This window comes from Mycteria americana, chromosome 1, assembly GCF_035582795.1.
Source record: "Mycteria americana isolate JAX WOST 10 ecotype Jacksonville Zoo and Gardens chromosome 1, USCA_MyAme_1.0, whole genome shotgun sequence".
Taxonomy (NCBI): Eukaryota; Metazoa; Chordata; class Aves; order Ciconiiformes; family Ciconiidae; genus Mycteria; species Mycteria americana.
In genome coordinates, this window is record NC_134365.1 from 17,391,416 (window position 1) to 17,406,002 (window position 14,587).

Consider the following 14,587-nt stretch of genomic DNA (forward strand, 5'->3'; position numbering starts at 1 on the left):
TTTGCTGATCTGGAAGAAGAAACTGGTTTGATCTTAGTTACAAAATAGAATTTTGTAATTTTAGGCAAAGATGGCAACCCATACAATCAAATTGACGTGGACTTCAAATCAGCTCACTTCTATACACAAGGTTTGTTACGTGTGGTCCCCCAGGGAGGTATCTGAAGGAGAGGAACAGAGTTTGGGACAGCAGGTATTCTCTGAAAAGACACATTTTGAAAAGCTGGAAATTCTCACCTAAGTAGAGACAGATGAAATTCACTCCAGAGTACTTTATAAAATGGCTGAAACACTCAGAATGATAAACGATTATCATCTTTGAGACTAATAAAAGGACACATAATGACAAATTATGCCAATGCAGTGGGAAACCAGGGAGCATAGTAAGAGGCTATTATGACAGTATCAGAAGTTCTTTAAACAGAAAAATCAACAAGAATAGAAAGGGAGAATATGTTGCTATGGATAAATGTAAAAGACAGCACAGATATGTGTGAAAAAGGACAGAAAAACACAAAATAAATTATGATTGCTAAAGCCTAGTAAAACCCATACTAGAAAGGGAAGGAAAGTTGAGTCTGTTATTTAAGAAAAGAATGAGCAAATAGTAAATCTAGGGAAAACTGAAATGTTCTATGTCTTTTTCCTTCAGGCTTCACAGAAGAGAGATAATTCCTGAATTAAACAGTCAATTAAAAAAAAAAAAATCTAGACTTATATTGTTGTGGTTTAGCCCCAGTTGGCAACTAAGCACCACACAGCCGCTTGCTCAACCTCCCCGCCGGTGGGATGGGGGAGAGAATCGAAAGAGCAAAAGTAAGAAAACTCGTGGGTTGAGATAAGAACAGTTTAATAATTGGAACAAAATAATAATAATAATAATAAATTGTAATGAAAAGGAAAACAACAAGAGAGCAAGAGAGGAACAAAACCCAGGAAAAACAAGTGATAACAACCGCTCACCACCCACCGACCAATGCCCAGCCTGTCCCCGAGCAGCGATCGCTGCCCCCCGGCCAACTCCCCCCAGTTTCTATACTGAGCATGACGCCATATGGTATGGAATGGCCCTTTGGCCAGTTTGGCTGTGCCCCCTCCCAGCTTCTTGTGCACCCGGCAGAGCATGGGAAGCTGAAAAATACCTTGACTAGTGTGAGCACTACTTAGAAACAACTAAACCATCAGTGTGTTACCAATATTATTCTCATACTAAATCCAAAACACAGCACTATATCAGCTATTAGAAAGAAAATTAATTATCCCAGCTGAAACCAGGACAGTATCCACCCCTTATTTTATACTACCACATCATGGTGGGTCCTACCCTTTCCAATACATTCCAATTAATCACCATCACTTTCCCTGTCTTTTGGTATACACACACAGATATCGACGGTTGGACTAGATGATCCTAGAGGTCTTTTCCAACCTTAATGATTCTATGATCATTCCCTTGGTCTATGGGCCATCCCTCTAAAATGTCTGTTGAGTTCATTTATTCCATGACTTTGGGCTCCACCTGTCGTAACAGTCCTTCCGGGCAGGAGAGATGGTGTGTGGTGTTGGATTGTTGCATGCTGAAGCAGTTCTGGTTCCATCACCGCTGCACTTTGCTTGGTTTCATCAAAGTTCATTCTTCATTAATCTGGGTGATTCTTACTGTAATACCATTGATATGGCATACAGCAACCATAAAAGTGGTGACATACAGTATTATATAGCAATTGACATCATACCATTGAGTTCATTGGCTATTCTCACCCAAAATCTAATCCCCTTGAGGTACACATCGGAATTCCTCATCCTTTGGCATTACCCACCAAGTGCACCCAGGCCCTTGAGCAAAAGCAATCCCATGAATGGGTTTTCCTTTGCCCGAGGCAGGAGTAACCCAGACCGTCTTCCCCAGCATGTTTTTTATGTGCACTACAGGGACTTTATCTCCCTCTGCAGCATGTAAAAGTTTTAATCGGGCAGGGCCAGCTCGACTGGCAGATCCCCTAGAGCTGACTAACCAGGTGCCTTTTGCTAAATGTGTATCCCAATGTTTGAATGTCCCACCACCCGTTGCTCTCAGTGTAGTCTTTAACAGTCCATTGTATCGTTCGATTTTCCCAGAGGCTGGTGCACGATAGGGGATGTGATACACCCACTCAATGCCATGCTCGTTCGCCCAGGTGTCTATGAGGTTGTTTCGAAAATGAGTCCAGTTGTCTGACCCAATTCTTTCTGGGGTGCCACGTCCCCATAGGACTTGCTTTTCAAGGCCCAGGATGGTGTTCTGGCTGGTGGCACAGGGCACGGGATATGTCTCCAGCCATCCGGTGGTTGCTTCCACCATTGTAAGCACATGGCGCTTGCCTTGGTGGGTTTGTGGGAGCGTGATATAATCGATCTGCCAGGCCTCCCCATATTTATATTTCAGCCATCGCCCTCCATACCACAGAGGCTTTAACCACTTGGCTTGTTTGATTGCAGCGCATGTTTCACATTCATGGATAACCTGTGCAACAGTGTCCGTGGTCAAGTCCACCCCTCGATCACGAGCCCATCTATATGTTGCATCTCTTCCTTGATGGCCCAAGGTGTCATGGGCCCACCGAGCTATAAATAATTCACCCTTATGTTGCCAGCCCAGATCCACCCTAGCCACTTCAGTCTTAGCAGCCTGATCCACCTGCTGGGTGTTTTGATGTTCTTCAGTGGCCCGACTCTTGGGTACATGAGCACCTACGTGACGTACTTTTACAACCAGGTCCTCTACCTGGGCAGCAATACCTTGCCACAGTGCAGCAGCCCAGATGGGTTTGCCTCTGCGCTGCCAGTTGCTCTGCTTCCATTGCTGCGACCACCCCCACAGGGCATTGGCCACCATCCATGAGTCAGTATAAAGGCAGAGCACTGGCCACTTTTCTTGGTCTAGAACATCTACCAATAAAAATTTCTTAATAATACACACTTTTGAAATAATTTTCTTGAAAAGTAATATAATGAGGTTCAGGACAAAAGAGAGGAACAGCTGCTTTAACATGACATTTTAAAAGCAAAGCAGGAGATAACGGCCTCATTTGAAGTGTTATGAAATACTACAAAACTGGTTAGGCTGTTCAGAAAAATGCTATCAGTCTTTCATCATCAAGCTGGAAAGACACAGCAATTGATGTTTTCCATGGGGACCTGTCTTGCTTTTGGTATTATTCAGCCCTTTGCATTGATGATGCAATATATAAAAGATGGTTATTAAATTAGCGGATTATATCAACTGGAGATAGTTTAATCACTTCCAAAGATGGGATTAAAACTTGAAATTATTTTTATGAATTAGAGAAAATACCTGAAAGAAAAGCAAATTCAATCAGGGCAAATAGGTAAGAGTACTTAAGTAACAAAAACCTACCACACAGTTGCAGTAGTTTCTGGCCATGCAGCAACTCCGCAAAATGGTGTCTGATGTTACAGTGGATCACAAAATAGACATTGAGGGGAAGGTGTCTAAGGAGAAGTTTTGAATATAGGCCACCTGAGATAATCCTTTCATTGTTCTCAAAATAATAAGGCCTCAGCTAGTGTACCAGGTCCAGTTTTGAGACTTCAAACAACATGCGGGTCAACTGGAAAAAGTCACAGAGGACTGTCAGGTCACCAAGGACTGTCGGAACAAATTGGGAAATGATCGGGGAAGGTTTCCCTGGGGTTGGCCTCCCTGCCAGAGGTTGCCTCTAACTCTTTTTGGTGACGACAGGGGACTACCACAGCAAGGGTCACTGCGTGAGATTAGGACAGATGTGAATGCGTGTGGGGGAGCAGGTTGATGCCATCGCAGCAGAAATATTTTCAGGAAGGACTGACCATGTCTGTTCACATTGTTAGGCTGTTGTTTCACACTGCTCATGTTCTTCATATGAAATGCGCTCTTACTTTCTTTCAAAATGCTTTATGGCAATAGTACAAATTTTCTTCAGCACTGAAGGGTTATTGCTTCTTTGCCACTGAATTGACACGTGTCGTGGTTCAACCCCAGTCAGCAACTAAGCACCACACAGCCGCTCGCTCACCCTCGCCCCTGTGGGATGGGGGAGAGAATTGGGGAAAAAAAAAAACCCTGTGGATTGAGATAAAGACAGTTTAATAGGACAGCAGAGGAAAATAAAATATAATAATAATAATAATAATAATAATAATAATAATAATAATAATAAATTGTAATGATAAAATAATATACAAAAGAAGTGATGCACAATGCGATTGTTCACCACCATGCCCAGTCCCCAAGCAGCGATCGCTGCCCCCCGGCCAACTCCCCCCCCAGTTTCTATACTGAGCATGACGCCATATGGTATGGAATAGCCCTTTGGCCAGTTTGGCTGTGCCCCCTCCCAGCTTCTTGTGCACCCAGCAGAGCATGGGAAGCTGAAAAGTCCTTGACTAGTGTGAGCACTACTTAGCAACAACTAAAACATCAGTGTGTTATCAATATTATTCCCATACTAAATCCAAAACACAGCACTATACCAGCTACTAGGAAGAAAATTAACTCCATCCCAGCCAAAACCAGGACAATACAGTATGATTTCAGGTTTTATTTCAAGCCAGCATTGTGCATTTATATTCATTGCCATTAGAGTGTGAGTGACTGTAGATGACTGGTATTTTCAAGCTGGCCATCTAAACAAAGGGTATAGAGTACTACATTTCTGAGCACGTGCCTACAGCCAAACATTCGATAATAATAAATTTCATCATTGGGATTCTTACGTGATGATTTTATTTTGCACACAATCAAAGGCATTGACATAACCGAGTGTTCTTGTAGATATTCCATGCTACAGAAGGTGTACGACTGCTGTGAGATACCTGCCCCGCAAGCACGCAGCGTGGTTCCTAGTGCCGTGTGTGCCACGGGTGTGGGACAGCCTTCCCGAGGCACCCAAGCAGGCTGTGGCTGTCCACTGAGCAATTCCATCACTTCTGCATTGGTCTGTTCCCCAGGGAGCAAAAATTCTGCCCAGGCTTGGGAGGAACGTGATTGTCATAATAACTGGGTGGCCTGTGTGTCCCCGTGCCACAGGCTGTTATGCAGTTCGGTTTGCTTCAGGCTGATCATGAAATCAAAGCAATTGACTGCATGTGCAAAGTGATTAGCGCTGAACGCTGTGTCTTCAACTGAGTGGGCCATCAGGATGCAATCACGAGCCAAAGGGAGTTCAGGGGGGAACGAATTGGCTAGTTTCCGTGAGCACAGGAGTACTGCAGACTGAGGAACTTCTCTGTGGAGAAGAAGGGAGTGAATAATCCCCTCACAATGTCACTAAGTACTTCCACTGGCACTGGCAGAAAGCCCCCGAAAGTACAGGAGCGAGCACACAGCCTTGAGTGATTGCTTTCTGTGAGCAGGAGGGATCGGCAAATATCAATAGGTTGTCAAACCTGAAGGAAAGGAGGGGAGCCCAGCAGGAGTCTCTCGCGGCTGTTTCTGGCAAATATTGTCATTAATGCAATTAACAAAGGGATTAGAGGCTACATTTATAAAACCAACGAATGTATCAGCTCGCGAGGGTTGCAGGCTGGGAGGCCTGATTAGAATGCAGAAATGGTTTTGATTAATTGGAGGGAAGGTCAGGAATCAGTGAGATAAACTGCTTTGAAAAAAAAAGTGGAAAATACTGCATTCAGGAGGGAAATAAACAAGCACAAATGAAATGAAAATGAAAAATACCTGGATAAGCAGCAGTTCTGGACTTAATAATCTGCAGATTACATCTGGGCTCCAAACAGAATATGAATCAAATTGTGATACTGCTGCATAAAAAGCAAAGATCACCCTGGAAGATGTGAACAGCGGTCATGTTCATATGGGGAGGGAGACAATCATTGCTCCAGGCTAAGCCATGCTGAAGCCTTAGCTTGGCACTGTGTCTGGACCATGGGGCCACACTTTAAGGACAATGCAGACAATTTTGAGAGTCCAGGAGAGAAAAAAAGCAGATGGTTTTTAACGTGTGAGGAAAAAATTAAAGCACTTGGGTATGTTTCATATGCAAAAGACCAGAGGGAGCGTGCTAACTGTGTGTCTGTGCAAAGGGGTGCTATAATGAGCTGTTCTCAAAGGTCAGCGATGACGGGTGATGTTATCATCTTTGGCAGCAAGGAAGGCTTATGCAGGCTGATAGACAAATCTCCTTAACTAATTGGAGGCCCCTTCTAGCACATCTCAGGAAATTACGGCATCTTTGTCTTAGAAATTGTTCAGAACAGGCTGGACAGCCGCTAGGGATGGCCTAGTTGTGTGGCTTCCCTCCGAGCAGAGAAATAATACATTAAATAGTTAAACATCCTCCCGAAGCCCCGTTTGTCAGTTCTGCAAATGTAGGCAGCCTGATTAAGATAATACATTGGGAAAGGCAAGGGTAGGACATTGGGAGAGGAGGACTGGAGTGGGTGGGTGGGTAGGAAGGCACCGGGAGGGCCGAGGAGGGCTCTGGTGACGTTTCGTCTGAAATACGTGTATGCTTCCAGTCACCCGTTTTCAAAGTGATGGACTCAACGGGCTGGTGAAGAGAGAGGCTCCTAGGAGATTTCCATTCGGTGGACAGGTGAGATGACCAGCCCCCGTGTGTGACCAAAGGCTACGAGGAGGGAAAAGTCTCACGGTGGTCGGACCAGTATGGTGAACGTCAGGTGAGGAGCAAGACATGCCAAGCGAGTTGGTACAAGAGGACAGCACGATGGGAGTCCCTGTCTGCACATCTGAGATTTCTAAGCATAACTGCAATGAGGTGTTGGAACAGCAGTAAATCTGGCTTGTTTCCAAGAGAAAATGAGTTTATGAAAGAGCTGACATCACATTATGGCCTGCAATATCTGGGAATTTAATTCCCCAGTGTTCCATTTTTCTCACTCACCTGCAGCACGAGACATGTCCCCTCCACCAGACTGCTTACGGAGGCTCATGGAGCACGGGCGGTGGAGAAGACAAGCAGCACGGCCAGCTCGCTGCTGTCGTCAGTGCTTCCAGCTGGATGTGAAAGCACGTGTTCAGGGAGGATTCAAGGAGTCCAAGGAGTCTCAGAAATGTCCTCAAAGCAATAGAGCCAGAAGAATCTCTGTGTCTAGCATGGCCTACAACACGGTGCTGGGTACTCCGGGAAGCCAGGTCACTGGCATTGCAAACTGGGCACCAAAATCTCTGCGTGCTTTAGCTCTTGATGTCACTGGCCGTCAATTCCTATTGATAATTAAGTACAGTCAATTCTACAATCATGACGCCTTGGCTCGATGTACACAGTCAGCTATTGTTACCTGTCATTTCATAAATGAACATCACACGTGTTACCATGACTGACGCACAATAGCTTGGGAGCTAGAACTCACATTTTAAGCATGTGGGCTGGTAAACAAAAAAAATCAACAGAAATATTCTCTACAATTCCTTTACAGGGAGGGACACAGAATATGCTGTTGGATCCTCAGGATTCATAGCAGCGGGCTATACTGAAACAATCAGTTTCTTCAGCAACAAGAACGGGTATTTTCCTCATATCTCTAATTCACTCACTCGTAATAGAGAATTAAGTCTCTTGATAAAAGAATTGAAGAAGCATTTAAGGGATGTTGGAATAGAACTATAATTGGATTAACATTATCAGATGCCCTTAAAATCTGTGCTTTGCCTGTTCATCATGTAAAAATTCAGAGATAAATGCCTCCTTGGCATGGAGGGAAAATCATTTTACAATGCAAGCTGTCGGTTAATAATGCTCTCCCCCACTGACCTTCTGTTGAGCTAATGGTTTGCTTCTCCAGTTGGAGTTGCAGACACTCTTTTGTTGCAACTATGACAAGTCTTTGATAAAAGAAACCCCACTGGTTTTTAAACCTGAGTCATCCTCATTTTCTCCTATCTAGACCTCCTCAAAACTTGTCACCTTTCTCTAACTCAGACCTATACAAATCTCATCTTCAAATGCCACTTCGGTAGCCCTTCAAAAAGCTTAGAATAAAACTCCTTTTTAGCATTTTACTCTGCGATTCAATCAGCAGAACTCACACTATGGAGAAGTTACATCTGCTAATTAAATTAGCTATTTACCCCTCACTAAATTCCCTCCAGCATAAGAGGTGTTACAGCAGATAAAGCCTTAAAAAAAAGCCCCAAACCAACAAGTCAATTGCAGACATGCTGCAATTGCTTCTGAAGTAGCTTTTCTCATCTTGCTAAGCCTCTTGGAGGAATACAAATGGGAAGAAGGTGATGCCGTTGCGAGTGTGGAAAACCATCGAATCGCAGCATTTCATTACGTGAGAGATGCTGTCAGCTGTGCTGCAACATTTCCCACTGCCCTGGAAGAATTAGCAAGAAAAAAAATACACGTTTTAGCACACACCCACAGTATTAGCGACGTTTTTTTCTGGCACTGTTAGGTATTTCACAGTACAGAGAGATTTTAAATGCCCGTTCATGCATGCACTGTGTCATTATCAATAGATCTGTCTATTACCTGTCATTGCAAGAAAGTACCAGACTTCCAAAAACTCTTTTTGACAATGGCAAAACCAGCTGAAACATTGCTTTATTTAAAACCTGTTAGACTGAAATAGGAAAAAGAGATATTTAAGGTATTGCTGTACTTTGTGGGCAGGTGCTCCCTTCCTCTCCCTCCCTTTCCTCCCTTCTCTTCCATCCCCAAGCCCGCTCCGCGGAGGCGAGCTCCTTCCCCCCAGCTCTGCGTGGGCATTGACCCTCGCCCCACGCCAGGCAGGGGGGCCCGCGCAGACGCGTCCTCGCACCAGCTGTCTGGGACCGATAGAAAGAAACCGCATGAAATTAATGTCGAACTCTTGCTGCCGCAGAAGCGCTGTGTGTGGTCAAGGGCACGGGGCAGGAGCCACTTGCCAACGCTTGCCCGGCGGCTGCCCGCAGTGATGGCAATGTTTGCAGAGCCAGACGCAGCCCAGGCAGGGATAGTCAACGAGGTGCTAAATGAGCTCGGACACCCGGCCAACACAGTGCTGTGGCCGGCAGAGCCGCCAAGTTGTGTCCCAGAAGCTGGGTGACAATTTAAGAGCAGCATTTCCCTTCCAGTACGCGTGCCCCGGGCATCGACGCCAGCGGGGCTCTGCGGCCGGTGCCCCGGGTAGCGCACACAGCCCTACCTCGGGAAAGGCAGGACAGTGCTCAGGTTTGAGGATACTCACATGAGCATGACAGCAAATAAGGTAAAAGCCAACTATTTAGGACCATTTTCTCATGGAAAAGTGCCCTGTAAGGCCATCCTGAAGCAGCGGGGACATCAGTGAATCAAGAAAGCTTTGGGAAGCGAGGGGAAAATATCCACCATCACCAGTGAGCACAGCCTGGTGCTAAATACGGCACTTAGGGCTTCCTTTGGTATTGTGGGTGGAAGCTAAATGAGGGTGACTAGTGTGATTGCCGGAGAATGAGATAGCAGTCTAGGTTTGTAAAGAGAGAAAATGGAGTGAGGGAAAAGGTAATGGAAAGTTTATTCCTCCAGGAGCGCAGGCGGATGAGGGCAGGGGCTGGAGGGGAGTGGCCCTGCCAAGTGGGTGGCCTGAGCCGGGGTGGTGCAGGCAGCCAGGGCTGCTGAGGGGCCGTACCCCGCCCGCCTCTCCCAGAGGGGCAGCCCCAGTTCTAAGTCCAGTTTTACAACAAAAAGTCATAGCAGCAAGCCCAATTAGTATAAGGCTACAAGTGTAATATATATTTTTTTAAATAAATTAATTAGTAACCACCGTGGACACAGGAAAGGACGCCAGCACAAGGTGTTAACTTGCAATCCTCCACCGCGGTGACGTGCAAAACCCGCGACGACTTCATTGCATCCGAGACATCAGAGCTGGGGCCCTGTGGCACCATTTGCTGCAGCTCTAGGGACAGCAATAGGGACCACGGGCCATGAGCCCGGCTCTCCTCCACGGCAGCGCTGGGCTATGGGCAGCGCAGGAGGGATTGAGGGATGGAAAGAGATCGCTGCCAGGAGCCTGGCAGGCACCTTAAATGTGTCTGGCAGCTGAGAGACGGTCGAGAGCTGACGGGGTGTTATGGGAGCGGGATATGAATGGCAATTGAAAAAAGCTGCTGAAGAAAACACAGTAAAAAAATGATTTGTGATTTTTGTATCATCAGAGAGCAGATTCTCCCTTTGCAATGCCGCTGGCAGAGCTGACGCCCCAACCAAGAGCCCCACAGCTCCCGCTGCAGAGTTACCGGGGCCAGGGCCGCTCCTGCCCAGGCTGGGGCCTCTTTGCCCGCCGTCCTCCCCCCAGGACATCTCCCAGCACGGGATGTCCTCCTCGATGGACATGCTTCTTCCTTCACGCATGCACACTGATAGATCTCAGCAGCCTGGCTCCTGCTGTACTTCACAGCTGGCTGAGGTTCCCGGATCACTCCACAAAATGATAAACTGGATTTGTAGGAGATGGCTGAGACTGGCAGGGCGGGATGCTGTGAGAAGCACAGGCTTCAACGGGAAGGAGGTGGAGCTGCTCCTCAGCCCTGCACAGCTCCTGAGCGGCCGGCGCGTGGCGAGGGACGCCGCTGAATTTACACCGAAGACCCTTGGAGCCCCTGGAGACAGCAGGCGGTCGCAGGCGTGAGCTTAGGATATATCCTTGGCAACGGTCCTTTAGTTTTCCATCATCTACAGAAATAGAAGTTACTGCTGGAGAAACCGAAGGCAGAGGCAAATGGTACTGAACCTGCTTTTCTGATGAAGCGGTCAAGGCGTGAGGGCTAGGGGAAGGTGAAACCGGCTGAAGGCCAGTCCCTGCCAGGAGCAGCTGGCAGCAGCGCTGGTGCTGAGCTGATTTGCTTCCTGCGGGGCTGGAGGCAAGAAGCCCCAGAGCCCAGGCGCATCCCCGGAGCAGCCAGTGCTCGGCGCTGGGGAGGGGCGGCGGACACCAAACCTCCCCGCGCTGGTGGCCCCTGAGAGCCTGCACGTGGCCTTTGGCCACTGTCCCCGAGCCCTGCTCCTCCCTGCAAACCCCCGGGAAACCACGCGGCGAGAGGCGGCGGCGGGTTGCTGGTTTCTCCTCACTTCTCCTGCTGCCCCTTTTCCTGCAGGTTCAGCAGGAAAATGCGAAACAGCAGAGTCGTTCTGCACTAACGGTGCCGGCAGCTGCTCAGGGAGAGGAAGGGCCAGGCCCTTTTCTGGCTTTTTAATCAGTAAAAGGGACTTTTTGCTTTTCAGAGCAGGAGTAGGTAAGGGTGCAGCTTGGCTGAGCTCTGTGCTATACGTTATACACGTTAGCTGCGGCTCCTGCCCAGCTGACGAACACCAGCCCTCCCCAGATGTAAAGGGAGCGGAATGAGTGCTCACTGGTCGGCACAGCACAGGAAGGGTTTTATTCGTTTCACAGAGATAGCTGCAGGTAAGTCTATGTATAAAATATATAAGCAGGTGCACCAAGCTCTGTGTTCACAGTTTGTAGGTAAAATTTGCCGGCTTGAAGGCAGTGCTCTGCGATGCAAGCCGGGACTTTCCAAGGGCAGACGTGCCTCTGCGCTCTGGCTTCAGTGCTGCGGGATGCTCGGACCGAGCTGGGCACACACTCGGGTGACCAAGGGCCCTCGGAGAGGCCCGGCCGAGTTGGTAGGAGCTGACATAGGTGCTTTTGCCTCCGGCAGCCGCTGGCTCTCGCTGTGCGCTGGGCCGCTGTGTGCCGAGAGGTGCCGCGGGGCAGCCGGGGGCACCGAGGTGTGCAGGGCGGTTGTGCCTCTGGTCAGCGTGCTTGGCCGGCGGGGACAGCAACGAGCAGTTTTATTGCAAGGTAGGACTGCAAAGCGGTATTCCCGACGTGGCGGGACAGGGCCTGCCTGGCCGCTGTGTTGCAGCTCATCAGGCCCGACAAGCCGGCGAGCTGTTCCAGTTGTCGTTCCCTTCTCGCTCTTATTATATTACAGCGCATCTAAATTGCGATTAGTGTAAAGAAAACTAAATGATCCTGTCCTCCCGGTGCCTCATTACGGCTTCTGTTAGAAAGAAGCCAGTGACAGGTGGAGGAAGCTCCAGACATCTCAATCACTTTCTAAAATTTGCATGAATTTCATTAGGAGCCGGAGCGCAGCGGCTGGGGGGATGCGCTGCTTTGCCTTCCCCACCAGCTCATGCCCGTGCCTGCTCTCCCCAGGCAGGAGGAGGGAAAAGTCCCTGCATGCTTTGAAAGCTCTCTCACCTGCTTGTTTTAAGTTTGTGTGCTGTGTTTAACCTCAAATCAGAGCTTCAGTGGAGACTCAGAGCAGTGGCACCTTCCTCTGCTCCCTTTCCTCCTTCTGCCGTGGTTTCCATCCCTCCACCCTCATGGCTTGCCCAGCACCTTCTCCCGCGCCCAGGGCTGGAGCACGGGGACATCGCTGTGATGGCCACCCCTCGGTGCATCGCGGTCGCCCACCTCGGCCCCAGCTGCGGGCGCCCGAGGGAGCAAGCCCCGACGGGGGCTTGGTGGGCTCTGGGCGAGGGGAGCGGGGCCAGTGGGGTCCCTCTCCTGGACTCCCATCTGGCTGGTGCAGCCTCATGCTGCCTCCGCTCTGGCCTGGAGGGTTGGTTCAATAGCTCCTCTCCTGGGTTTGGGGTTTTTTTATAGAGATTGAGTCATTACGTACAAAGTCTGTCCATCGTATGGACAATCTGTTCTGGGAAGAAGTAATAGCCCTCCTTACCCGGAGCAGCCAGCTGTACCTAAAGCCAGACTCAGCAGGAGCGCGAGTGACACACGGCTGTTCAAAGTCACAAAGGGAGGCACTATTTTTGGGAAAACATTTGTTTCCTCCATTATTTCCATCTGGCAGAGGCAGGAAAGCTGACATGCGAAGACCTGCGGGCCGGGCAGCTGGGAGAGCCCCGCCAGCCGGGGGGACGGGCAGGTCTTGCTCTGTCAATGGGTGCAGACAGCCTGGGAGATGGGTGGCACGAGTGGTGACCTCCCAGATTTTGGTTTTAAAGCCCCTTCTGAGAGCTGTCTCTGACCTCCCAGCCCCCCCAGCCCCCAGCTCTGCTTCCCAGGACCAAGGTCTGTGCCAAAGCAGCCGAACGGGAGCTCTCACCAGATGGGATGAGATGCGGTGGAGTATTGAATGAGTCAGGCATGAAGCTATTTCTGATTTACACCTGCGTAGCTGCTGACAAACCTTCAGTTAAACCCAAGCAAAACCTGAATAAAATGAAGGCAGAATCAGAGCTTCAATGGCCTTTGGAAAATAACTTTTTTTTCACAAGGAAATCACCATTTTCCCAGCTTCTGGTGGGAGGCAACAGGAGGAGAAGCAAGAATAACCCACCATCCTGCCGCATCAAAGGGTGGGAGGCAAATTTCACAAAGATTGAAGATAGGAAATGGGTGAGATTCAACAATGTCTTGAGTCTTGTCTGCTGTCAGAAACCACCATTTAAATGCCTGGTATTAAATATTTCACAGCAGACCCTCTGAGCAGAGGGGTCCCACCAATGTGCTTTGCCCCGGTGGTGTATGCCCCTGCGTGATGTCCAGGACAAGCAAGGCTCAGCACAGGCTCTGTCTTCCTGGAGGGCTGAAGCTGAGAGCTCCTGGACATGCCTGGGGTAGGCAGACAATATCAATTTTACTAAGAGCCATTTACAGGGAGGAAGAGAAACTGGTTTGCATCTGTCTGGATGGGATTTATGGTGCTCTGGACCTGCACTGTGCCATGGGAAACACTGGGAAGCTCTGGGGCTGCCAGAGCAGGGGCTGGGGCTGGTGATGGCACTGGGGCAGGTCAAACCCATCTCTTAAGAGGACTCTTGGCCAGTGGGATTTTTCTCACTTCTTCTCCCAAGCCTGGAAACACGGGTGCAGCAGCCACCCTGGCTGAAGGGAGACCGACACCCAGGCTGGTCTGTGCAGCGGTTTTGGGGGGGACCAGCAGGCTCTTTGGGTCATTCACAGAGGCGGGGCAGCCCTGGGCTTTAAAAGTGCAGGAATGGTGACTCATGGTGCCCCAAATCTCTGCCTCAAAACTGAACCGATGGGATGTGTCGAACCGCCATTGAAGGCTGCATCTGCACCAGCATCTTCAGGAAGGCTCAGAAGGCACTGCTGTGCATCGTCCCCTGAAAAATGAGAGCAAACAGTGTACGTTGTAGACTGGCTTTTCCACATGAAAGACAAACTGCCCCCACTCACCTGGAAGGGGATGCAGGTACAGAGTCACACTGCCACCTCCAGTGACACCAGCGGTTGCCTGCCACCAGTGTTGTATTTATATTGTCTCTGGCACCCAAAGGCCTTTTAAATCTACACCAGCATGGTGCAAAACCTCCCCTTTCCTTCAGTCTTCCAGTTTCATTCCTCCATCCCTCCCTGCCCATGCTCCCTGGTAGCCATGCGGCACATGGAAACCCTCACCCACCCCTCACCATGATAAGGGCAGGTGTTCCCTGTCAGCAAAGTTTGCTGGCCCAGCTTCAACCCCCTTGAGCACTGAGATGAGGAGCCCCATGCCCACTGAAGCTGCTCCCCCCCTTGACCTTAGCCTGTCTCCCCTGGCTAAGAAGGGAGCCAGAAGATGCTATGAGCTGAGGAACCTGTCTGGGCAGGGCTGGCAGCCAGG